Genomic DNA, 26,376 nt, shown 5'->3' on the forward strand with positions numbered 1-26,376 from the left:
AGGCGATTATTAGAGAAAAAAAAGATCCTTTAAAGAGAAATGCTGGATGAACTTAGTCGAGGCAATAGAAGAAAAAAATGTCAAAGGCTTCTGGAAAATGATACAGGAATGTACGGAGAAAGGGCTGGGGACTATGCAGTGCTCAGTCCCAGAGGATAAGTGGGTAACCTATCTGGAGGAAATTTATGGCAAATGGCCAAGGAGGGGGGAATTACCATCATCCAGCTGGCCAGGAGTCAGGGAAGAAGTAAAAGGGCAGTTCTCCCCAGACCATATTAAGACCATAATAGCAGGATTAAAATTAACGCGTGTGGCTGGCCCAGATAACCTACCTCCAGTCATTATAAAAACTAACCCAGAGTGGTGGGCAAAATTCCTCTCAAAGTTGTTTCTTGGAATCTTAGATACAGGAATTATGCCAGATAGCTGGAAAGGGGCTATTATAAGACTGATACATAAAAAGGGCGATGTAAACTCCCCTTAAAATTATCGCCTAATAAATCTCCTGGATAGTGGAGAAAAAGTATTCTCCAAAGTAATCCTAGGGCTACAGAAAACTTGGGCAGAAGATAATTTGATAGTTCCCCCTGAACAGGGGGGATTTAAAGAAGGGCACTCAACATTTGACCACTGCTTCGCTCTCTGGGCGGTCGTGCGAAAGTCGATAGAGCAGAGGGGTAACCTATTTTGCTGCTTTGTGGACTTCCGCGCGGCATTTGACCTCGTGAGCAGGGAGCAGCTGTGGTCAACCCTTGTAGGCTACAAAATATATGATGATCTGCTAGCCCTCATACAGGCCTTACATTCAGAAAATTGGGCCCAGGTAATCCTGAATGAGGAGGGAGGATTGTCTGGGAGGATCCAGATGGGAAATGGCTTGAGGCAGGGGTGCGTACTAGCCCCCTTGCTTTTCTCTCTGTTTGTAGCCGATCTACCACTGAAACTAGGAGAGGCCAGAGGGGCTAGCCCAAAATTAGGAGGTAACCACATATCTTGCCTGCTATATGCGGATGACCTGGTGATCATGGACCAAACAGAGATAGGTCTCCAGAGGAAATTAAACGTATTTAATGAATACTGCTTAAATAAAAAAACTAGTAGTGAACATGGAGAAGACCAAAATATTATGTTTTGTTAGAAGCAAGACTAGGTTCCCTTGGTGTCTAGGTACAGTTCTTTTAGAGAGGGTAACAGAGTATAGATACCTGGGAATATGGTTCACGAGCAATCTGAAATGGTATACCCATTTAGAAGCTTTAAAAATGAGGGCAACGGCTACTGTGAAGGGTCTAAAAAGATTCAACAGCGTCTATGGCGAAATGTCAGATGGGCCGTTAATAAAGGCCTACTTTGCACTGGTCCCTGCGCAATTTCTTTATGGGGCAGAGGTACTTACTCTAAGTGGGAAAAAATGTTGGAATACAGAGGAGGGCAATATCCTGAAAAGCCTGTTTTCGTTGCCAAAATCATCAAAGGTTCAAGCAGCTAGAGTAGAGCTGGAACTCACCTCTTGGGCAGTAACTGCCAGTATGGTGCTAATACGCTTTTGGCAGCGCCTAGGGCCAGGGTAGATTCATAAAATCTCCCAGTGGTGTAGAGGTGAAATTACCATTAGCGAGCTGTCCTGGGCAAAAGAATCAAGAGCCTCTTTAAGACAAGTGTATGGATTGCTGGGTCTAAAGTTATGCCCACAGTTAGGACATGTAATAATAGGTAAAAAAAGATCCAAGGTCCCTGGGAGCCGATAGGTCCCGTATAGGTGACCGTGAGTATCTCTTGAGGAAAACATCGGTGGCCCATATGACCCAGATGTGGGAATCAGAAGTACAACGGTATCCCTATTTAGAAAGGTTACCGAACTGCCATCTAAGACGTGGGGTATTAAAAGTGAGAATGGGAATAAATCCTTGTTACGTAAATAACAGGGTTAAAAACTCCATGATAAATAGTGATGGTAAATGTACTTGTATGTTAGGTACTTCCTGTGATATCGTACATATTTTATTAGACTGTAGGTTGGTTTTAGATATACGAAAAGAGATTTTATGTCGATATTCAAAAAATATAGAATTAGGAATAGGATACAAGCTGCTAATTTGCTAGCGGAAATGACAACGTTTGATGTAGCCTGTGCTTTGGGGAAATTTATGAGCAAAATTAGGGTGTTTCTCCAGTTGGTATAGGAAAAGGTGCAGCAGTTCACTTAGTATAAAATGAGAGTGTATTTTTAAGGGTGAATAGCAATGTGTGTATTATATATATATATATATATATATATATATATATATATATATATATATATATATATATATATATATATATGTTAAATCTATCTTTATCCTAACAATTTTTAGGAAGAAATTTGTTTGGTACCTAAAGGATTTGGGTTATCTTTGTGTAATGTCTATGAGCTGCTATTGTTTTTAATAATGTATTATGTCATGTGCTTTTAAAAAGGGTTATAAAATGTAAAGAGTACACTTTTATGGTTTTAACGAGCCAAATAAAGTTTTATTGACTGACTGGCCAAATGCACCTAAGCGTCAGGGAAGTAGTGGGACTATCTGGGCCAGGCCTGTTTTTGGACCCTGGATCCACGGTGCCATCATCCTGAGCTGTTTCAGAACACCAGTCCGTGACAAGCTTGGCCCTTCAATGGTTTAATAGCTGTGTCCAGCATTTGTGTCTGATACAAGAAGCTTCATTAGACACAGACTGTGAAAGATTATTTTAAAGTACTGATGTTGTTTTAAAAGACTTGTGGTGTACCGATGCTGTTTTAAATTATCAATGTTGTACCGATGTTGTATTGATGTTGGTTTAAATTAGCAATGTTGTGTCCTAGGATTTATATGGTTCCTGGAGCCCTCATATTTTTCATTTTCCTTTTTACTTGTTTCAGAAATCTTGTTACTTTACCTGTCACATTGCTGGAGACATCACAAATCAGAATACAGTAATTTTGTCATATGTCCTGATGCCCAAGTCCGTGCCAATTTTATCAGGGTTTTTTGTTTCAGGTCTCTGTACCAGTAACAGTACATGGTGAAGAGTCTCTTTTTTCCCCATATAAATTGGGCTCTGCATATTCCAACCCCTTCCGTTGATCAATTGTGCCCCTAATGTTCAACGTTGTCACAGAGGAGGCCATAGTGAAAACGTTTGAACAGCACTTTCAGCGGGTACACACAGCAGACCCGGACATAGACACCCAACAATACACTCCTTTTTTGGAGGGTCTGTGTATCCCTAGACTCAGACCATTGACAGCGGATGCCCTATATGCACCCCTAGAATTAGAGGAGGTTAGGACAGCATTACATGCACTCCCAAGGTCTAAGAAACTGGGGCGTGACGGCTCTCCGCCCAAATTTTATCAAGCATTCTCAGTGATACTAACACAGTATATCCTGGAGGTATCAGTACAACAATAAAGTATCACGCCAGGGGTTATGGGAGTTGTGGTGTATAATATAGCGTTATAGCCCGCCGTAGCGGGCTATACCATCTATTAAAGGCCCGCTCCCGCGTGAAAGGCCCAAACTAAAGGCGAGGGACTTTAACACGGGACCGGGACTTTAATAGCCGGTATAGCCCTGCTACGAAGGGCTATAAGGCTATTAGAACATTCTGCCACTAGAGGGCAGAATGTTTTAACAAATAAAACAAAGGTCTCTTGAAGCTTGAGGGGATTTAAATCCCCTCGACCTCCGAGAGGCCTTTGTAAAACATTGGAATGTTGCTCTGCGGGCCTTTACTGGCCCTTAGAAGCATGGAGCACTCTATTGTCTACAATGGAGCTCCCAACATTCCAGTCTTCAAATACGGAATACAGATAGGAGGGGTAGGTTACCCTGCATGGATATGCTAACTCTGCATGACTAGTGCAGGAAGGAAAAACATTATATATATGGACATGGTCAGTGACATCACTGATGACATCACTGATGACATCTCAAATGACATCACTGATGACATCACTGATGACAACATCCAGTGACTGTATGTTTCTGTAAAGTTAAAATATGTCTTACATATTGAAGAATGAGTGGATGTATAAGTGTCTGGATGAAGGATTTAGTAGGTGCGTGACTGACTGTATGAGTGAGTGATTAAATGTGTCTCACTGAATGCATGGGTTAGTGACTAAACTGTCTTAATTTGTGCATCATTATGTCTGTTGTGATGTAAACTGCTGCATGTGTTGATCATTAGCTATACGAGAGGCTATATGTGTTATTAATTGGTTGCCCAAGTATTTCTATGGGAGATTGAGTTTGTGTGGGGGTGGCTGGAAGGTGTGTGACTCTGTGCATAGATGTGTGAGCAGTTTATTCACTAGGTGTATGAGTTCAAGAGTGCATGTGGAAACAGCTACATGGGCAGTAGGCTGTGTGCATGAGTGTATTGATGAGTGAATGGATATCTCAATGCTACATGTCATAGTAAGTACATATGTAAAACACAGTACATGTGAGAGTTGGCATATATAAATAACTGTGCATGAGAGCCACTGAATGAGTGAGTGGTTGTATTGATCATTGTGAACTTGTATCAGGGATTGTATAAGAGAGTAAATATGTGTTAGTATATGTTTCAATAAGTAAGGTGTGTATAACTGTATAGTTGAAGAAATGGAGGTGAGATTGTTTCTTTGCATGACTGACTGGGTGTGTGAGTAACTCCATGGATGAGTGGCAGTGTGTGAGTGTCTGTATACACTGAGTGTATCTAAGGTTATATTAGAGTCTGAAGAGGTTTATCGTATTAGCACAAGAATGATGTCAAATGAGATGTCATCAGTGATGTCATCAGTGATGTCATTTGAGATGTCATCAGTGATGTCATCAGTGATGTCACTGACCATGTCATGAATGATGTAATATGTGACATCATCAGCAGTGGATTGCGGGTGCGCGATATATAGTTAGTGCAACTAACTATATATGGAATTTCAATGGTTTTGTGTGAGTAAAATAAGGTTTTTTAAATGCTAATTCCTAACTATATATGGTCTATAACCTATGGTTTTTTCAGTGAATTTTCAAGGTTTTGTAAATGCTAATTCCTAACTATATATGGTCTATAACCTATGGTTTTTTCAGTGAATTTCAATGGTTTTTTAATAGCAAATATCATAAGCTGTCGAATGTCAAGTACGTGGTAAGTAAAAACATTTTCGTGTTTATGCACACTGATCTGCTTTGAATGCTGCCCCCCACCCCTCATTTCTATTAGGAGTACTCTCTCTTTGCAGATAGTGAAGGGTAGTTAACGCAGGCCTTTGCCCCCGTTGTAATCCGTCGTGCCTGCTTCTCTCTCCATTTGATTGATTGTTCTCTTTGGTTCATTCTCTATTTACAAACAAGCACAGAGTCGCAATACTCTGTTTAGTCTTTGCAGATAGCGAAAAATCGTGTAAAAAAACAAAAGGAATCGAGCAAAATCAGTAGGCCACTAATGGGATCTCTTTTTGACCTCCCTAAAATAGAAACATTAGGAACAACCTGTTGATAATACCAATGTGTATGTACATAAGCGGCGTTCATTTGTGTTCACAGTACCCCTTGTTGATTGTTTGAATCGAGCATTGAATTGTTCGAAGTTCGTTCTCTTAAGAATCTTCTCTGCCTGCAAATGAGGAAGAATAGGAATATTCTCTCTCCCTTTGCAGATAGTGAAGGGTAGGTAACGCAAACCTTTAACACGTCGTGCCTATTTCGTTCCTCATTGATTGATTGTTTCCCCAAACATTGACTGTTTGGGAATTGGTTCTTTTTGGAGGTATTCCCTGTTTGCAAATATACGTAGGAAAATCTTTGCAAATAGTGAAAGGGTACGTAATGCGGACCTTTCTCCCCCGTTGTAATCTGTCATGCCTATCTACTCCCCACTGATTGATGCACCTGTTTCACCCGGACCATTTACTAGAGATACGTCATCTGGCCCGACCAGAGAGCACCCCTAGTGAAAACGACATATGCAATAATAACGAAGTGATCACTGTATCCTGTTAACAGAAACTTTAGCATGAAACAACCTGGAAAGAAAAGAATAGGAAAACGAAAATCAGTAGGCCACTGATGAACATGAACTTTTATTAAACAACGAACAAAGAAACGATAACATAACGTAATGATAAAACCTATTAATGTCCTAGAAACAAGAAAACGTTAGAAATATGCCAGTGGTGAGAGACCAGAAAAACAGTAAGAGAAACCAAATCACCCCTCGCTGTCCCACCGCCTGCCACGCCAAAAAAATCGATAGACTAGGGAAAATGCAAGTCAGTAGAACATCCGCCCCCACTCTGGAAACTTCCAAGGTGGGGCAGGGTTGCGGCTACGCCCAGCCGGGAGCAGCCCATATAAGGCGGGTCCTGCTGCCACGCCTCGGCCAGGAGATCCTAACGTAGGGTGTAGCCGGAGGAGAGGCCGAGGCCAGCGGGACCCGGCCAGGGGATTGCCTTTACAACGCTGAAGAGTTGCAGGGGGGGGAATGTCTCCTCGACCCTCCCCTCTCTCTCCCAGTCCGGCCGCGGTGGCCCTTGAGAGTTTCAGGTAGTCCCGCCACATGCTCTTCCGGTCCGGCCACCAACGGTCGGGGGGCCGAGGCCGACGGGATCCGGCTGCAGCCGATAAACCAAGGAACCCGTTCATGGGGCCAGAGCCAGGGGCGTCTGGCCGACATCCACCGGAAGCCCGGCCCAAAGACGGACGGGACATTTTTTCTTTTCTCCTTCGTAATAGCAGCGGCAACACGCCAGGCACCACTTCTTTCTTCAAAAATGGCTTTGACAACACTGGGGGGGATGTCTTGCACATGCCTCCGACCCCCCCCCCCGTCCTCATCGCCACCGGCCATAACAAATGTCAAGCGGGGCGCCGTGGGGTGCACTGGGAGGGAGAGACGGTGCGAACAGGCCTCTCCCGCCTCCTCAGGTGAAGGCTTCCCAGCTGCACCCTCAGCGCTCCAGGCGCCCCGAAAAGGGTTCGTCCACTGTGGCGATGCTGCAACGTCTCGCCCGGCAGGGTGGAGCCCGTCCGCTCATGTGACCCCGCGATCGCCGGTAGCTGCCGAACTCTCAAAATGGCGGTCGACCTGGCAAGAGCGGGCCCAGCATGAAGAAATGGCCCGGTCACTGGTTGACTCCACCACCGTAGTCCTCCACGACCTTGAAGATTCTAGAGGAGCCGCGGGAGTCTCCGACCCCCGATGGGGAATGACTGCCATGATCGCCCGTGGAGTGACGAAACTGTATCCGCGGGACGTCGGCGCTCCCATGCTGGCGCCAGCCTCACTTTGAATTACTAGAATCCTGCAGACCTCAGTTCCGGTGAAAGCACAGTGTGACCCGGTAGGAAAAATTGTTGCACCCCCTCCCCTTTTTGAGTGATAGTTCAAACCACCGATCCTTTCCTTTGCCCTTTTAACGGAACTTTGGACTGCCTCCCCCTCTTTTACATTTTCTAGAGAAAACAAAACATTAACCACTACATTACCATAGCAGTTGACACCAGAACTGTTTTCAAATTGAAAACCAACAACATCTTCAACAGAATCCTTTTTGTTTCTGCTGTGACCCTGCTACAGCACAGGCATTGTCCCCAGCAGTAATTCTGCAATGCCGGTAAGAATAGCTGTGGTGCCTACTGGACTCACTCACCCCCGCGGCGCCCCACGCCGTTATTTGCTGGGCGGCAACTTACTAGACATCACTTTCGTGCCATCTAGATTTCAGCGCGTTCTGCTGCCTTGGAACTATTCGCACAACAGACTGCTACTGACGACCCACCCCCAGGCAACATCTTCTGAATTTTCATAATTTGAAAGAACTAGTAACATGTCCTCATCAGGAATTCAAAAGAAATTGCCACGGTCTCTTCGTTGTTTAAATGTTTTTACTGTTTTTGTTTTGTTGTATATATTTATATGTTATTAAAGTTTTATATTCCTACTACTTTGTTGGAGTGCTATATATTTTTAATGTGACACATAATTGTAAAAACTTTGATGTACAAAGAGTCATTCCTAGAATCTTCCGCTTCAGGCTCGGTCCCCTCCCCAATCACAATACAGGATGGTTTTCAGATAGTAGGAACACGTGTGGTGTGACGGATCTCATCGGGTGTGGGCCTTGATCTACTATAACTCCTTTGAAGAGGGGTGATTCTTTACAGCTGGAGCCATAAACTACATCTGCAGGGCTAGCTGATAGCCTGGACAATCGGACACAGAGGAAGAGGAATGTCAGAGGGTGCAGTAGTGAATAGGGCGAAAGGGAGGTGTCGGGCGGGCACAGAGTGTGATTCTCAGGCAAGAGCAGCGCAGATGGGGGGAGGTTTATTGCCCATGCATAAGACAGAGAGCGGGGGTGACCAGTGCCTGGGGAAGATGCTTGCGAGGGTGGGGAGCCATGCTACGAATCGACAGCGTGCAGAGAGTGGGTCCGGTCAAGGCATCTAAAATGGCTGCCGTGCACAACAAAAGTGTGGCATTTCAAAAAAGGCAAGATGGCGCAAACAATGTTTTTCAACACTTCCTCATTTCCTTCGAATCGAACGTTAACAGACGTTGGTGCATATTACCAAAGTTAAGCGATATTTATCGCTAACGATGCTTACCAACGAATTTTTTACCGCTAAGCATCGTCAGAAATTATCGAAGATAAACCTTGCTATTATCAAGGTTTATCGCAAATGCGATAAAAAACGGCCGCAATGCATGAATATCGCTAAAAAGTCAGCGATATTCATGCATTACCGAGCTAATGCTCTTAGCCATGTTATCCACCTCCCATTGGATAACATGGCTAAGAACTGCTCAGGGCAGGTGTTACTTTTTGGAGAAGCGCGAATATCTCCAAAAGTTGGTAATAGGAGATATATATCTTGCATGTTGTAATGCAAATTATTGTGGTATATGGAACTCATACCATAATCTCTCAGGAAAGCAGAAACTGATCCTTTTGGGACCGCCTGAGAAGGCCTAGGGGGTGAGGGGTACTCTACTTTGCCCCCTTTTCACGTTCCGAACTATTTTATTTTACTCTCTTCTGTAATTACACAAAATAGCAGCGATAAGATGCATCAGAGACACACAGTGAGAGAAAGGAGGCCGGAGATGAAGAAGAGATGTCAAATACACATTGGAGATAATATAGTGGGAGAAGGGAAGTAAATATGAGTAAACTTACCATGTAACATAAAAATGTTGCACTCTATACTATAAGTCTCATTTTATACTACAATCACTTCGCTACAACCTCATAAATTAAAAATAAAAATGAATAATGTCTCAAACTATTTTTGATTTCTAAATATAAATTTATTCTTCAGAATTTTCTAACTTTGAAAGAACTAGTAACATGTCCTCATCAGCAATTTCCTCTTCAATCATCTCATCTGGAATCTCCTCATTAAAAGTCTGCAATGATGATTCTTGTAACTTTATGGTCTCCAAACATTCGATAAATTCGCCATCAACAGATTGATCAAAAAATCATTCAAGTCATCTCCTCCTTGTGACAATATTTCATTATTGGTGCTGTCAATTTCAATCAATGTAGTGGAATCATTCAAGTCATCTCCTCCTTGTGACAATATTTCATTATTGGTGCTGTCAATTTCAATCAATGTAGTGGAATCATTCAAGTCATCTCCTCGTGACAATATTTCATTATTGGTGCTCTCAATTTCAATCAATGTAGTGGAATCATTCAAGTCATCTCCTCCTTGTGACAATATTTCATTATTGGTGCTGTCAATTTCAATCAATCTAATGAAATCATTCAAGTCATCTCCTCCTTGTGACAATATTTCATTATTGGTGCTCTCAATTTCAATCAATGTAGTGGACAATTCAAAAGAAATTGCCACGGTCTCTTCATTGTGAGCCATTTTATTATGAAATTGCTTGCTGTAAATTGCAGAAAAAAATAATCACTTTCATTTATCGTTTTTAGTAATACATAATATAAAACTAACTTTATCAAGTATTTAGTATAACAGAAGGACTGCAAATAAATAACAGAAAACATTTTTCAAATTATCTTCAAGTGTACAACATAGTTCCCCTTACAAAGAAATTGCCACGGTCTCTTCATTGTGAGCCATTTTATTTTGAAATTGCTTGCTGTAAATTGCAGAAAAAAATAATCACTTTCATTTATCGTTTTTAGTAATACATAATATAAAACTAACTTTATCAAGTATTTAGTATAACAGAAGGACTGCAAATAAATAACAGAAAACATTTTTCAAATTATCTTCAAGTGTACAACATAGTTCCCCTTACAAATTAACAACTCACCTTTTTAAAAGTAGGAGAAGTGTTAGTACTGTGTAAATCAAACACCAGAAATTCACCACCAAAAATTCCTCACAAATGTACCTCAGACAGTAGTATCACAAAATGGCTGTGGTTTCCTCTCATTTGAGATATATACATAACCAATTAACTTTCATCACACACAAATACAAAACCAAAGTAACATTTTAATTGGTTCTAAATTTCAACACTTTCAAATGTGTTTTCCCCGTGCAATTTTCCATAGGACATTTACATACGTCTACAGCCTGAATGGCTGAACGGAATTACACCAAACTTGGCAAAATGGTACATCAAACCTAAGAGGTCAGGAAGGATCTACTATGCCCCCTTATGGTCATTTGCCCCTTCGCTTTGGCCTCCTCTTGTCTCTCGATCCTACCGAGAGACAAGATGGCGGCCGCTACGGACTGTTTGTAATGTTGACAGACGCCGGAGAACCAATCAGCTTCGCAAAGCTCCGTAACGCGAAAAGTACGCGAAGCGGAGCGCTGTTACAGATATATATCTTTTTTTGAACGTTAATTTCTCAAAATCCACTGGAGCACATATATTGAGACCTAGCAAAGGCACATCGGGCTACCAGTCCCTAATATTTTGCCAAGTTTCGTGCAAATCCATTCAGCCGTTCGATTATTGACATTTAGATACGTCTACAGCCTGAATGGCTGAACGGAATTACACCAAACTTGGCAAAATGGTACATCAAACCTAAGAGGTCAGGGAGGATCTACTATGCCCCCTTATGGTCATTTGCCCCTTTGCTTTGGCCTCCTCTTGTCTCTCGATCCTACCGAGAGACAAGATGGCGGCCGCTACGGACTGTTTGGAATGTTTACAGATGCCGGAGAACCAATCAGCTTCGCTTCACAAAGCTCCGTTGCGCGAAAAGTACGCGAACTGGAGCGCTGCCCGGTCCGCTGTTACAGATATATATCTTTTTTTAAACGTTAATTTCTCAAAATCCACTGGAGCACATATATTGAGACCTACAAAAGGCACGTCGGGCTACCAGTCCCTACAATTTTGCCAAGTTTCGTGCAAATCCATTCAGCCGTTCGGGCTAAAAGTGAGGCCAACCGCCCTATGGAAAACTCAATGTTAAAAACAAGTTTTGGGACCCCCCTTTTTTCTCAACCCCCCCTGGACGAACCCCCCCCCAATTTTCAGGGGCTGCTCAGAAACAAAATGTGCCATTTTCCTGACAATTTCAGCCAATTCCGTCCACAAACGCCAAAGTTATTAGACATAGAATTTTCAAAAATCCCATAGAGAAAAAATCCTAACTATATATACCTACTGGCGACCGCCAGTAGGTAATATATACATATATAGTAGCTCTTCTTCAATGGCATGCAAGAAAGGTAACAGAGGCATCGGAGCGTTTAGGAATGCTTTATTCATTTACTCAGTCCCGCCCCTGTGGGCGTGCGCAGGCTAGGCATTATGGATGTTGTAGTCCGTGAGCCTGCTACTGATATTCCATCTACCCCAGTGGGTCTCGATGCCTCTGTAGTACACCAGCAGTCCCAGTGGTTGTGTACTTGCCAAAATAAATCCAAGTGGGCAAAAGTTGTGAAACAGAGCTGACGGCACACTTTGTAAATCCAAAGGCGAGGCCCCCTTCACTCCGTAAGCGCTCGTGGTGTCGAGCGCATGGATCCGCTAGGTATGCGGCGGGACTTCCTGCGGCCGGACGAGCCGCTATATGCACAAAACCAAAGTGTCCCCACTTAGGAAGTCGCACCTGGAGGGGTTTGGCCGCGCTCACACCAAAGGTCATGGCAGTCAGCAAAGTACACAGCTTTCAACTTGCACAGAAAGCCAGACGCGTTTCAAGCCGTAGCTCTTCTTCAATGGCATGCAAGAAAGGTAACAGAGGCATCGGAGCGTTTAGGAATGCTTTATTCATTTACTCAGTCCCGCCCCTGTGGGCGTGCGCAGGCTAGGCATTATGGATGTTGTAGTCCGTGAGCCTGCTACTGATATTCCATCTACCCCAGTGGGTCTCGATGCCTCTGTAGTACACCAGCAGTCCCAGTGGTCGTGTACTTGCCAAAATAAATCCAAGTGGGCAAAAGTTGTGAAACAGAGCTGACGGCACACTTTGTAAATCCAAAGGCGAGGCCCCCTTCACTCCGTAAGCGCTCGTGGTGTCAAGCGCATGGATCCGCTAGGTATGCGGCGGGACTTCCTGCGGCCGGACGAGCTGCTATATGCACAAAACCAAAGTGTCCCCACTTAGGAAGTCGCACCTGGAGGGGTTTGGCCGCGCTCACACCAAAGGTCATGGCAGTCAGCAAAGTACACAGCTTTCAACTTGCACAGAAAGCCAGACACGTTTCAAGCCGTAGCTCTTCTTCAATGGCATGCAAGAAAGGTAACAGAGGCATCGGAGCGTTTAGGAATGCTTTATTCATTTACTCAGTCCCGCCCCTGTGGGCGTGCGCAGGCTTGGCATTATGGATGTTGTAGTCCGTGAGCCTGCTACTGATATTCCATCTACCCCAGTGGGTCTCGATGCCTCTGTAGTACACCAGCAGTCCCAGTGGTCGTGTACTTGCCAAAATAAATCCAAGTGGGCAAAAGTTGTGAAACAGAGCTGATGGCACACTTTGTAAATCCAAAGGCGAGGCCCCCTTCACTCCGTAAGCGCTCGTGGTGTCAAGCGCATGGATCCGCTAGGTATGCGGCGGGACTTCCTGCGGCCGGACGAGCCGCTATATGCACAAAACCAAAGTGTCCCCACTTAGGAAGTCGCACCTGGAGGGGTTTGGCCGCGCTCACACCAAAGGTCATGGCAGTCAGCAAAGTACACAGCCTTCAACTTGCACAGAAAGCCAGACGCGTTTCAAGCCGTAGCTCTTCTTCAATGGCATGCTTGTGGAGAGAATAATTGCGGTCAGTCCGGCCGCGGAATGGTCCCGCCGCAGAAGTGCGGATCCATGGTGCTCGTGATTTGGAACACTATTTGGAAGATGGGGGGCCTGAGCCACAAGGTCATTTGGCAGGCTGCCGGTAGGTTGCATTAACCTTTCCTGATGGGACAATATTTACACGGATGGAGGGAGCAACGCATTGCGCTAATGAACGATGGATTCTGCCATGTAGGGACTAAGAAGACCAGAATGCCCTGTGGTGACGCCCATTGGGTGGGACTTCCTCTCTGAATAATAAATAAAAAAACGTTCAAATACTCACCTGCTTCTTCATCTGTGGCCAGTGAACAAGAGCTATTATTGCTCGAAACGCGTATGGCTTACTAAGGAGATGCAGCGTGCTGGCTGCATGCTGCTTGTGGCGTGCTGTGCAGAAACCCCTATCTGTGTGACCATTCCTCAAAGGGCAGCTTGTGGAGAGAATAATTGCGGTCAGTCCGGCCGCGGAATGGTCCCGCCGCAGAAGTGCGGATCCAAGGTGCTCGTGATTTGGAACACTATTTGGAAGATGGGGGGCCTGAGCCACAAGGTCATTTGGCAGGCTGCCGGTAGGTTGCATTAACCTTTCCTGATGGGACAATATTTACACGGATGTAGGGAGCAACGCATTGCGCTAATGAACGATGGATTCTGCCATGTAGGGACTAACAAGTCCAGAATGCCCTGTGGTGACGCCCATTGGGCGGGACTTCCTCTCTGAATAATAAATAAAAAAACGTTCAAATACTCACCTGCTTCTTCATCTGTGGCCAGTGAACAAGAGCTATTATTGCTCGAAACGCGTATGGCTTACTAAGGAGATGCAGCGTGCTGGCTGCATGCTGCTTGTGGCGTGCTGCGCAGAAACCCCTATCTGTGTGACCATTCCTCAAAGGGCAGCTTGTGGAGAGAATAATTGCGGTCAGTCCGGCCGCGGAATGGTCCCGCCGCAGAAGTGCGGATCCATGGTGCTCGTGATTTGGAACACTATTTGGAAGATGGGGGGCCTGAGCCACAAGGTCATTTGGCAGGCTGCCGGTAGGTTGCATTAAGCTTTCCTGATGGGACAATATTTACACGGATGGAGGGAGCAACGCATTGCGCTAATGAACGATGGATTCTGCCATGTAGGGACTAACAAGACCAGAATGCCCTGTGGTGACGCCCATTGGGCGGGACTTCCTCTCTGAATAATAAATAAAAAAACGTTCAAATACTCACCTGCTTCTTCATCTGTGGCCAGTGAACAAGAGCTATTATTGCTCGAAACGCGTATGGCTTACTAAGGAGATGCAGCGTGCTGGCTGCATGCTGCTTGTGGCGTGCTGTGCAGAAACCCCTATCTGTGTGACCATTCCTCAAAGGGCAGCTTGTGGAGAGAATATATATATATATATATATATATATATATATATATATATATATATATATATATATATATATATAATCCTCACACACTCTAATAGTCTCATGCTTCATCATCGGGTTCAACCTGACTCCTAAAGGTCAGGGTGGGCTTCACCATGTTTTTAGGGAGCACTTGGAAATAGAAGGTGACCAGGGGGCTTAACTAGAGATTACAAATTCGTCACCTTCTCCTAGGTATCCCTTGGAAATGGTGGGGATGACTAAAATAAGGTAAGGGGTAATGTGGACTATTATGGTCCTATGACCCTATATCTTTTAGACTGACATGTTGCAGCCCTACTCTAAGGCCTAACAAGGTCCGGGGCTTTCATCAGGGTATCAATTAAGTATATACCTGGTAGAAAAGATGTAACTAGCAGATCAATCCCAGCTGGGAGCGATGGAGGGCAGTTTAGGCAAGTAGCCACCCTTGATGAATGTGTGACTAAACGAAACCTCACCCCCGCTCCTGGGACATATGATACCCATTAAGTGTGGGTGACGCAACACAAAGACAATTGACGGGCAAGTATCAGCACTGCCCTTATACTAGTGCATGACATTGATCTGCTAGTTACATCTTTTTACCAGGGAGGTACTGAATTGATACCCTGATGAATGCAGTCTGCAGTAGCGGCTGTTGTCAGAGAAACGTGGTGAGGCAGCTTGGAGACGACGACAATAACAACAACAACAAAAAAGAAATTACCTGCAGTCTGCCACACTGCCATTCTTCTGCTACTCTGGTTCTGATGCAGCACAGGCTGAGGCTGTAAGTCTCCCCTACATCCAATCCAGACACTACCCTCATGCTGCTGGCATCATAAGGTAAGCACCGGGATTGGCCTAAGGGGGCTGGATTTGTGCTCCCACGGGTACTAAAAGCCTGTGCCTGTGGTCTCCGACCCGGCAACACAGCTCAGGTAAGAGACATCTCAGAACGCATGCTGGTTTGGCCATCCTAAGTCGGCCGACCAAACCCACATGTGCACTTGCAGCAGTGCCCACCATTCCTTCTGCATGCCTGTCATCAGGATGGCGCCGCACCTAAACTCAGCCATGTGAAGAATAATAAAATCATAATAAACCTGTTTTAATATTTAAAAAAAATTCAAGTTTTGCATCTGCTGGGGGGTCGGGTGGGTGACCCTCCTCCGGCATAATGGAGGAGCCGCCGCTGTGTGTCTAATTGTGCTCACAGAGTAACAGTGTGTTTTGATGGGCCTCAGAGTGAAAAGTGTGTACTGTACGTTGTAGATACCCATCCAGGAATATTGGAGGTATTAAAAGTGTTAGGTCAACTTAGCATCTCATATTGCTTAGAGAGTCAGAACCCATCTCTGTTAATAACCTAATAGCACTGTAGTTTAAAAATAGAAAGGTTGTGATTAGGGGGGGGCTTCATTCTCTTAATTTTCAGTAGTGTAAACATGCAAAATACAGCAAAATTATGCAAAATTACATTGAGTTATGAGAGGAGCGTAACCCAGCATTTAGCACTATGTTGTCAGTGCAAAATGCACCATCGCTTCCAAAATGGATCCGAGGATGCCCTAAATGCAACAGGCCATGAACAGCTAGCAGTCACTCACGCTCACATGAAGGTCGATTACGATGGCGGACGGACTTGCGTCCGTCCCTCACCCCCGAGGTGGAGGGACCGTCCGCAAGGGCAGCGGCGTTCCCTCCATGCCAATTAGAATGTGACCGCCACCCTTGCGGTCACATCTGGTATCATTAACATTGTGGCGGGTGCAGCTTCAAGCAGCACCCGCCGCAATGTTAAAACTGCATGCATTGCATTTGCATGCACAAAGCGGTACCCCCCATGTGCACCCCCTTCACCCTGGGGGCCCGCAAGGGCCCCCAAGAAGCAAAGGTCCACATGGTTTTCCACAGCGGAAAAACCACTGCGGAAAAGCATGTTTCCACACGCTTCCTAATTTGGCTGGCGGTGTCTTGCAGACACCGCCACCAAATAGCGGTCTACACCCTGCGGATCAGCGGCTGACGGACCTGCCATCCGCCGCTGATCCCACCGCCATCCCAATCAGACGGGAGGTGTTGTCAGGGACCGTGGCGGTGAATCCGCATCCTCCGGGCCGGCGGTGGCTTCCACCGGCCCGGAGGATGCGGATTTACCGCCATCCTAATCGACCCCTAAGTTAGTTGTTTCTGTGCACCTGTTTGTGTCAAATTATTCATAAATACTCAAACATGCGTAATCGTGTAATTTTCAGTAATTTTGTATCAAAACCGTGAAACAAAATTTCCGAAATTACTCTAATTACTCTGGTGAAATTACTTTTTTGCCCAGGCCTTGTTGTGATCACTCAGAATATATAGAAAGTAATAACATAGCCCTGAGTCTTGCTTGACTCTGACATCTAAAAGGCTATTGTCCTCTCTAATGGTAAAACTGATTGTGCTATCAGTATCGTTTTTCAGACACCCATAGCTGGCAGCCCATCCACCATACAGCTGCTAGCTGTACAGCAAAAGAAAACGTGCGAGACATTGCGTCTTCGGAGGCATATTTTTCATGCTGACAATCACCATATAAACCATAGTGGTACTTAATTTGACAAATGCGGAAATGGCCCTTAAGAGAAGGGAAAAAACAGCCTTCACAGAAAAGAAATTAATTTTCTGTTTTTTAAGACACAAGCTCCCAACTCAAGAATTTGTTTCTAAAAAAAGAAAAAAAAAGGCAAGAGGACAATGTTGTACTCTCAACAAAGCTGCCCCTGCTGTGTCAGTAGAAGGACGTTAAAGACAATTTGCCTGATGGCAGGGTGGTGAACTCTTAATATGGCAGGCTGGTTGGCCTTGTGCTGAAGGACCTGTGGTCGCCACCATGCCAGCGGGTTGCAAGTATTGATGACCCCTTAAGGGTCTTTCCGTGATTATGGTTATATACTTGGGTTGTGCTTGGATTCTTTCCTTGGGAAGGTCATTGAACATCTTTGAGGTCATTATTTGACCGATGGGGTCCTAGGTACAAGTTTAAATTTGTAGACTGGTTTACCTTTGGTGATTTTGCTAGATAGCCAGGACATAGTGCTTTACTTTCTGATATATCAGTACCACAATGTTAACTAAATTAGCCAGGATATTTCAGCTGAGATAACTAGTGACTATTCCAAAAGTTTGTGTTCGCTATTTAAGTTTTTTTTATCGATAGAGTTAGTTGGCATTGAGGGTCTGACTGCTAATGTGTTTTACACTGACCCTGATAAAAGAAACTTGAAATGATATTTATAGCTAAATAAGCGCACAGCTGCATTTGGACTTAGTTGATATAAAGTCAATTTTGCAAGGATCAAACATCAATTTGAAAGATAACTTTATTCCAAAATGTAAGGGCAACTGATGCCTGAATAAGATTAATTCATGCAAATCTTATCATGACTCTTATAGTGGCTGTAACTTGGAAAAGCTGTGACTTGACTAGGCATCACTATTTTTGTCTTGTAATGTTGGAAAAGTTGAGGATGTGAAGCATTTTTCCTTCTTTACAGCCACTATATTAACAGTCACATTGAGTCACATTAAGTGAATAAGAGATTTATTAAATTTGAGTGGGAGTGTGCTAATTTATTATATTATTTATTATTTTTCATTTAAAGTGTTCCTTTAACGTACCCAATTGCTTCATAACACCAGAATAACATCGATCAGGTGAACATCATGGAACATGTTTCAAGCAGCATGACATACTAAGGAAATAAAAAAGTTTAAAAGCTTTTTTTAAATGCATAAGCTAGGGTCTTTTTCTCATTTCCAACATAAGTGTTCCGAAGCTGAGGGATTTGTCATAGAACCTACTTGAGGTTTGCAATATACCCATCTACCAAGGGCTATACCAGTTGTTAAAGGCCCTGAATGCAAGTTTTAGGCCCAAGCCAAAGGCAAGGCCCTATAACGAGGGAGAGGGTATTTAAAAAACTGTATAGCCCGAGGCAGAAGGTCTATAAGGCTATTAAAACATTCCACTGGCTAAGGGATTACATGTTCTAAATTCAAAAGGAAGAAACATATAGGCAAATAATTGGAAAGTTGGTACAGAGGGCTTATAGCAGGCCTTATAAGCCTGGGGCAACTCCTTTGTCTTCAATGCAGCTCTCAATATTCCAATGCACTAATTAGATTTAGGGATTTGAAACAATAACTGGTTGCAGAGGAAGATAGCTCCTACTGCCAGATGTAGTTTAGGGTCTCTGGACCTGAGTTCTAACCCTGTACAAAATATATGTCAAATTGGCTACACCCAATTGGCAAGGCCTGACTTACTTATAGGTCCCTAGTATATGGTACCCAGTGCATGTAAGGGAGAGTGTCCACATGGGGCTGCAGGACTATTTGTTCCACCCTAAGTGTTATAAAGAACAAAATGGCTCCCAGCCTGCCGCTGCAGACTGGAAGGGCAGTGTGTACACTGCTAGTTCAATGTTGCCATTAAAACCAATAGAAAAACGACCACATCCCTTAACATTATATGTAAGTCTCCCCTATGGAAGGCCTAGAAACTCCTATGGCAGGAAGCTGTATTTTTTAAAGTTTGACATATTTTTTCGTTTGTCTTAACAGCAAAACTCCCCATTGTCGTCCTGCTGTGGATACAGCTAGTAGCTCCATTGGCTTGTATAAGGCTTCCCGGTTAGCACCCCAACCTGGTTAACTCCCGAGTGGGACTACCTAACTGGAACAAGTAAGGTATCAAATTAATTAATTAGTAGATTTTTGAGCACAGCTTATCAATCGTGAGGGTATCCAGGCTCTGTCCATGGGCACGGGGGAGATTAAGTGCTTTGCCCGGAATGTTGGGATCTTGAGTTGACGCCGAGACACAAACCCAGTGTAATGATGCTCTCAGGCCATATATTGGATTCTAGCTTTATTAAAGGTAGTACAATTAAATACAGGTGAGCGCCAGGGAGCAGCCGCTATCCAACTCAGCTGCTGTACAACCGCCCCTTCATTCCAAAGATGCAAACATCACATTCTACCTGGCATCACAGCATTCTTACAACAAAGCACGAGCCTTAAAGGCATACACAGTAAAAAGGCAACACAACACCCAGCTCCCCAGCTCCCAAGTCGGCTACTCTGTCCACTGCGCCACATCCTCTCCTTAATGGTCAAGTAAGCATTTATGTCACTTTTTAAGCTTGGCAACTTTAGATAGCAGCCATTTCTGTGTCAAGCTCGTACAGTGGCCTCACAAAGGCTTTAGAACACAGACAGAGTTCTGACCGCCTGGTGAGGTGTGTGAATGACTCCCAAGCCAGGAACGGAGGCTGCTGCCATGGAGAGAGGTGTCACCTCCTCCCACAGGATGGACACTCAGGGGGATTAGCACAAAAGGCAAGCTTCAAAGGTGAAGCGGCCTCTGGAAGGGAAGCTGCGCTGACACCCCTGAGCAGGATGCCTTTTGTTCCGGTAGACAACGTGGAAACAGGGTTAAGGAGGGGAATCTCGACCCCAAACTGGTTCTACCATGGATGTGAAGCCCTTTGGTAGCCACAGCCCCAAGTTGGACTACCATGCTCCTCATGACCAAGGAAGGATTGCGCCATCTTGAAAGGGGAAAGAATGTGGCACTCTGGGATAGCCAGATGCCGCACATCACAGGAACTTCGTCACTAGGTAGGAGGGGACCCAGTCGCCTATTGGCTAGTGACCGGGTGATCCCCTTGAGGCACCTTCCTGGGATAAATAGAGCACCCTGCACACTAATACACACCAGACGTGAGCAAAAGGATGTTGGTGTCCATTTGTTAGTGTTTAGGAAAGACATAAGCGGTTTTATAGAACAGATATTTAGATTAGATTTTTTGCATAACGTTTTATCACAAAGGTAAAGTATTTTCTTTATTAAATGTACAATACTAAATCTTCTTCATTACATTTTGAGGTCAGATTTGAAGTATCTGCATGGTCCTGAGTCTATAAACAGGCTGGGGGCTGTTTCCAAACAGGAACACCATAAATTAAAATAAAGGTCAGTGTGTGAATGGTGGATAACAATATGGTGGGTGAATGGTTGTAAATCATGGGTTGTGCGTTTAGGTTGTTGACATTTAACTGATGGAGGCACCATCTCAGCGGTGTACACAGTAGAAACCATTGGTCGTGTTCTTGTGATTATTAGAACATGTTAACCTGCAGGCTCAGCCGTGACTCACTTTAGGGTCACTACTATATTTGGGAAGTAATCTTTATCTGTCTTCCATATGGATTGTTGCATTGCTAAAGGTTCTGGCACTTTAATGTTGTAGTACCAGACAATGTGCAGCTTTTAACTTTATAGCCGTAAAGCCTACTGCTGAGGGCTATACTGGTTGTTGAAACTTCTGAACTCAAGTTATGAGCCTGTGGCTCTGGCCTATAATGAGAGAGAGGGTCAATAACAAGTATTTGAACATTGGAATGTGGCGCACTCTATTGAATACAATGGAGTGCTCTGTGCTTCTACTGGCCGGTAAAGGCCTTCAGAGCAACATTCCAAAGTTGTTTGAACAAAGGCCTCTCGATCCCAAGGGGATTTGAATCCCAGCGGGCTCCTGAAGCCTTTGTTTTATTTGTTAGAACATTTTGCCCTCTAGTGGCAGAATGTTCTAAGAGCCTTATAGCCCTTTGTAGCTGGGTTACACCGGCCATTAAAGTCCCGCTCCCTTGCTAAAGGCCCTCGCCTTCGGCTCTGGCCTTTAACGCTGGAGCAGGCCTTTAATAGCCGGTATAGCCCGCTACGGCGGGCTATAAGGCTATAGTAGAGCCTGAGGCAAGAGGGCTATAAGGCTATTAGAACATTCTACCCACCTAGGGTAGAATTTTCTGAATTAAAAAGGGAGAAACATGGATACAACCATTGAAATGCTGAAGCTCCGAGCTTATACCAGCCAATAAAAGCCCGGAGCCACTCCATTGTCTTTAGTGTTCCAATATAGCCTTAGAGCCTGACCTAGAAGGCTCAACTGGCCATTAAGGGCCCTAACAAGTAAGCAGGCCTTTAATGGCCCACTATGAGGGTTCTAAGGCTAGTTGAATATTCCGTCCCTAGACGGCAGAATGTTCTAATTGTTAAAAAACAAAGGCCTCTCGGAGCCCGAAGGGGTTTAAATTCCCTCAGACTCTGAGAGGCCTTTGTTCACAGCAGCAGCTGGGAACAAAAACAACATTAGAATGTTGCTCTGCGGGCGTCAACCGGCCTGTAGAACTCCATTGTATTCAACGGAGTGCTCCACATTCCAATGTTCTAATACTATTTATGCCACATGATTATGAAGAAGGTGTGCTACCCTTCTTCTGTGACTGTGATTGGAGGAGGAATGTGTCTGTGATCCAATCAGACTTAGTTTTCATAACACAAGAGGAACCTGAGACTCACAAGGGACCTGAGGTAATTATATGAACAAACCATCAATGGTCCCTGATACATTAATCCAAAATAATAATTAAGATCAAATGACAAGTTTGATAATAAGGTAATGATGCAGTGGGTGGCAGTAAAATCATGCTTGTGAGACTTCATTGCAGACCCCTATTATTTGGCATTATATTAAAGGGCCATGTTGTTTGCCTGATACACACAATTGTCACTTTTATCACGTGTGTATCACACTTAAGAGAGGACCAAGCATGTTTTACTGGCACCCACTGCATATTATGGACCATTGTTAGTTTGTTTATCCACTTAGACATAGTGTATTTTAACGTCACCAAATGGTTGAAGTTTCATGATTTCAAAGTCTGAGAACTTGTAACAAGATGGCCCCTACTTGAACCATGACCAACTTTGCTAAAAAGTCGTTTGCACTGCCATTTGCAGCTGGATGCTTGTTTTGAATCCTGATGGCTGTGGTGATAGTCTTGCATTGAAACATGTGTTACTTTGAACATGAACACAATGTTTTATAGTACCACTTTCTAAGTGAGAGACTTGCCGCTAAGTATATAGCATAGAATCTTAACTATTTAACAAATCCTTTATTTCACTCTTAGCCATTCCTGCCGTATCTTCAAACTTCACTGTGTCTAAACCCTTCTGAAAATTGCTGGTTCCTTTTTACTTCATTCACAACACCTATTATTATAGTTATTTTTGAACACTTTTATGACTTAGTATTGGAGTTACTAGTAAAAGGTTTTAGCCAGTGATCAAGATATTTCCACTCGCTGCCATCTCTTGGCTCTCTCCAATTTTAGGGTCAACAGGACCAGACTGCGACAACTAAAGTGCCGTCTTAATCATCACCCCTGCCTGAAGTGTCTTCAGCAGCCCTGACTCAAAGATTTTATCGAACACTACCTAGCACTCTGAAGTGACTGAGGATCCAAACTCCACTAAATCAATCTATACTAATATAATAAAGAGAGAGCCCAAACCTTTGAGGCGGGTAATCTCAGGAACCACAGCACAAATCACAACACCCAATACAGAGTTGGAAAGGGCAGTTGCAGCAGAAGGACATAGGCTATGCAGACATCCACCATATACATTTAAAAGGTAAAAGAACTGTGCCAGCAAAGTAGTCCCTTGTGGGCGTGTCTGCGTTGTGCTGTGGGAGTGTGCTGGGGGCGTGACAAACGCTGGGGGCGTGTGGTACGTTCCGCCCTTCATGCCATGTCTCATATCGTGTGCTGTGGGCGTGTGCTGGGGGCATGGGCGTGGGCGGGGCGCGGGATTACGGAAAAAAAAAGCAAGCACCCCATAATCATAACCCACCCTTACTCCTTAAAATACCCCAACACCCTTAAACACTAACCCATCTTAACCCTATAAATATACCATGTACCCCAAAACCCAAACCTATTCCTAAACCCTAAAAATACCCCTGTACCCCAAAACCCAAACCTAGCCCTGAACCCTATAAATACCCCTGTACCTCAAAACCCAAACCTACCCCTAAACCCTAAAAATACCCCTGTACCCCAAAACCCAAACCTAGCCCTGAACCCCCCTAAAAATACCCCTGTAACCCCAAAACCCAAACCTACCCCTGAACCCTAAAATACCCCTATACCCCAAAACCCAAACCTAGCCCTGAACCCTTAAAATACCCCTGTACCCCAAAACCCAAACCTAGCCATGAACCCTTAAAATAACCCTGTACCCCAAAACCCAAACCTACCCCTGAACCCTAAAATACCCCTGTACCCCAAAACCGAAACCTAGCCCTGAACCCTAAAAATACCCCTGTACCCCAAAACCCAAACCTAGCCCTGAACCCTTAAAATACCCCTGTACCCCAAAACCCAAACCTACCCCATAACCCTAAAAATATCCCTATACCCCAAAACCCAAACCTAGCCCTGAACCCTAAAAATAACACTGTACCCCAAAACCCATACCTATCCCTAAACCCTAAAACTACCCCGTACCAGATAACCCAAAACTATATCTGAACCCTTAAAATACCCAAACACCCCAAAACATATACCTCAGCACCCCAAAACATATACCCCTATACCCATACTTACCTTATCCAAACATTAAAAAAAAACATGCTTTTACCATTCATGCATTTACAACGAATTTCGTTGTAAATGTATGCGTGGTAAAGCATATAAAATGTAATGCCATGCGTGATGGCATTGCGGAGTCATGGTACTTTCGTAATGAAAGTATGCGGAGTGATGGTATGCGGAAAGAAAGTTGCGGAATAATGGGTGTTTACCCTCCCCCGGTAAGTACATTGGTGGCACGGCGGCCCACATCTCCAGCAATATACTCATAATTTTTCACCACCGATTTGAAAAATGCACAGGTCTCTCTCATTGATGGCCAGCATCGAAATACACTTTTAGACACACCTCCCGCCACAAGTTCTGGAATTGCAAACTTTAGAGCTGGGGAGCTACGTTCAAATCTCGGCATCAGCTCAACATCCTGTGATTCCAGGCAAATCGCTTTGTCTCCCCGTGCCTACCACAAATGAATGTGTTCTTCTGTAATGTAAATTGTGCTCATGCCATGTTGTCGAGTTCGCGCTATATAATATTGCAAGGAAAAATAAAGTAGGGAAACTCGAGTTCACACACTACTGAACGCGCACTCTTAAGTGCATCAGCAGTGCACTGTGAATCGGAGCGTTTCACAGGCCTTTCACAGATAAGAAATGCTATCAAAACGAAATCCTACAAAACAATATACTACTGGCCGGCAGCAATTCATACCCGGACAACGTCGGGACGGGCTGCTAGTAAACAAATAAACACGTAAATAAATAAACAAATAAATATATATATAAATATCACTGCTTTCTATTGCTATTTACTGGTGCATAGGTCAAGGTAGCCCATGTACTTCTTTTTATTTAGTTGACCAGGATTTAACAATTCAATGGCCCGGGCATTTCCTTGGTTCCTCTGCGTCTTGGTCTAAAGCAGAGTAACCCATGAAGATGAACACCCCAAGACTATTACTGCCCACAACTTCTGCAGAAAACCCACCTTGAGTTCTGAGACAAAAGTGTAAAGTCTTGAAAAGAGTGGAAGAGAGCATGCAGCCATGTGGTATTTCTTACTGGAGTGAAAAAGTGTTAGAGAGAGATTTCCAGTGATACGCAGTTACCTCCATTTTCAAGAAGGCGAATCATGAGGAGGTCTGTGCAGTTATGTTTATGGAAATTTCGCTAATATGTGCACAATGCAAAACTTATTCGATTTTAGGTCCATATGGATCTAGATGGAACACAAGAAATGTGTTGATGAATGAATGAGGTAGTTGGTCTCCGGTAACACAGGAATGAGCAAGATATTGAGTACTTATGTAATGGCCATTAAAAACGTCTAAAATGTTCATGAAAGACAACTCTGCTGTACATCATTTACTAACTGGATATCATTCTTTATTCCCTGATCTCTCTTCTCATTGTCACTTCTATTAACACAAGGAAGTTGTTTACTCCACTGTTTAGTTTAGGAGTTGTAATGTCACTATCATGCTGCCCCTTCCCTCATTTTACACATTTAGAAGATTCAGTTCTCTTGCGCACAACAAATGAATCAAATCTGGGACCATTGTTGTTGGCCACTTGTGCACATGCAATATTCTGGCTTTACCATGCTGGATATGCTCCTTTTAACTAGGAACTCCGACAACCGAGTAATGATGACTACTTCATCTGAAAAATAATGTCAGCCTTTGTTATACCTCTTCCTACAAATAACATTTCTTGTGCTTTCCTATGACTTTGTTACATGTTCATGTCCCTTCTTGAACTCTTCCTGTCCAAACTTTGGTAATTGGTGGCCAGAAAGAGATTGTATAGATTATTTTGCACTCCAAAACTTAAATGCCTGATATTGATGTACTTACCTTTCTCAATCTACGGATACAATCCAACCATCCTTAAATCTTGTTGCTGTCTCTGTATGACTTGTCTCCAATAATTGATTGTGCATTCTAATCGTGCACTTGTGGCAGAAAAAATTGTATAGTTGAACTTCAAAGATGCCTCTGCATGTATGTTAAAGTTGGCATGAACTTGAATGGTCCATTGTGAGGAGAGTCCATGTGGGCAGCCACTACTTTGGCAGAGTTTGCCATAAAGCAACTGAGGAGAAAAAATACATAGCCTTGCAAACTGGGTGACAGATTGGATTCAGCTGTTGCCGTTCAGGGCAAAGAATGCTGTTGGTAGATAGTGAAGCATCAAGGAATTATGGATTTAATGTTTGCACATACGTTGGCACATTTTTGTGCACATAAATTGCA

Source organism: Lissotriton helveticus, chromosome 9 (assembly GCF_964261635.1).
Source record: "Lissotriton helveticus chromosome 9, aLisHel1.1, whole genome shotgun sequence".
Lineage (NCBI taxonomy): Eukaryota > Metazoa > Chordata > Amphibia > Caudata > Salamandridae > Lissotriton > Lissotriton helveticus.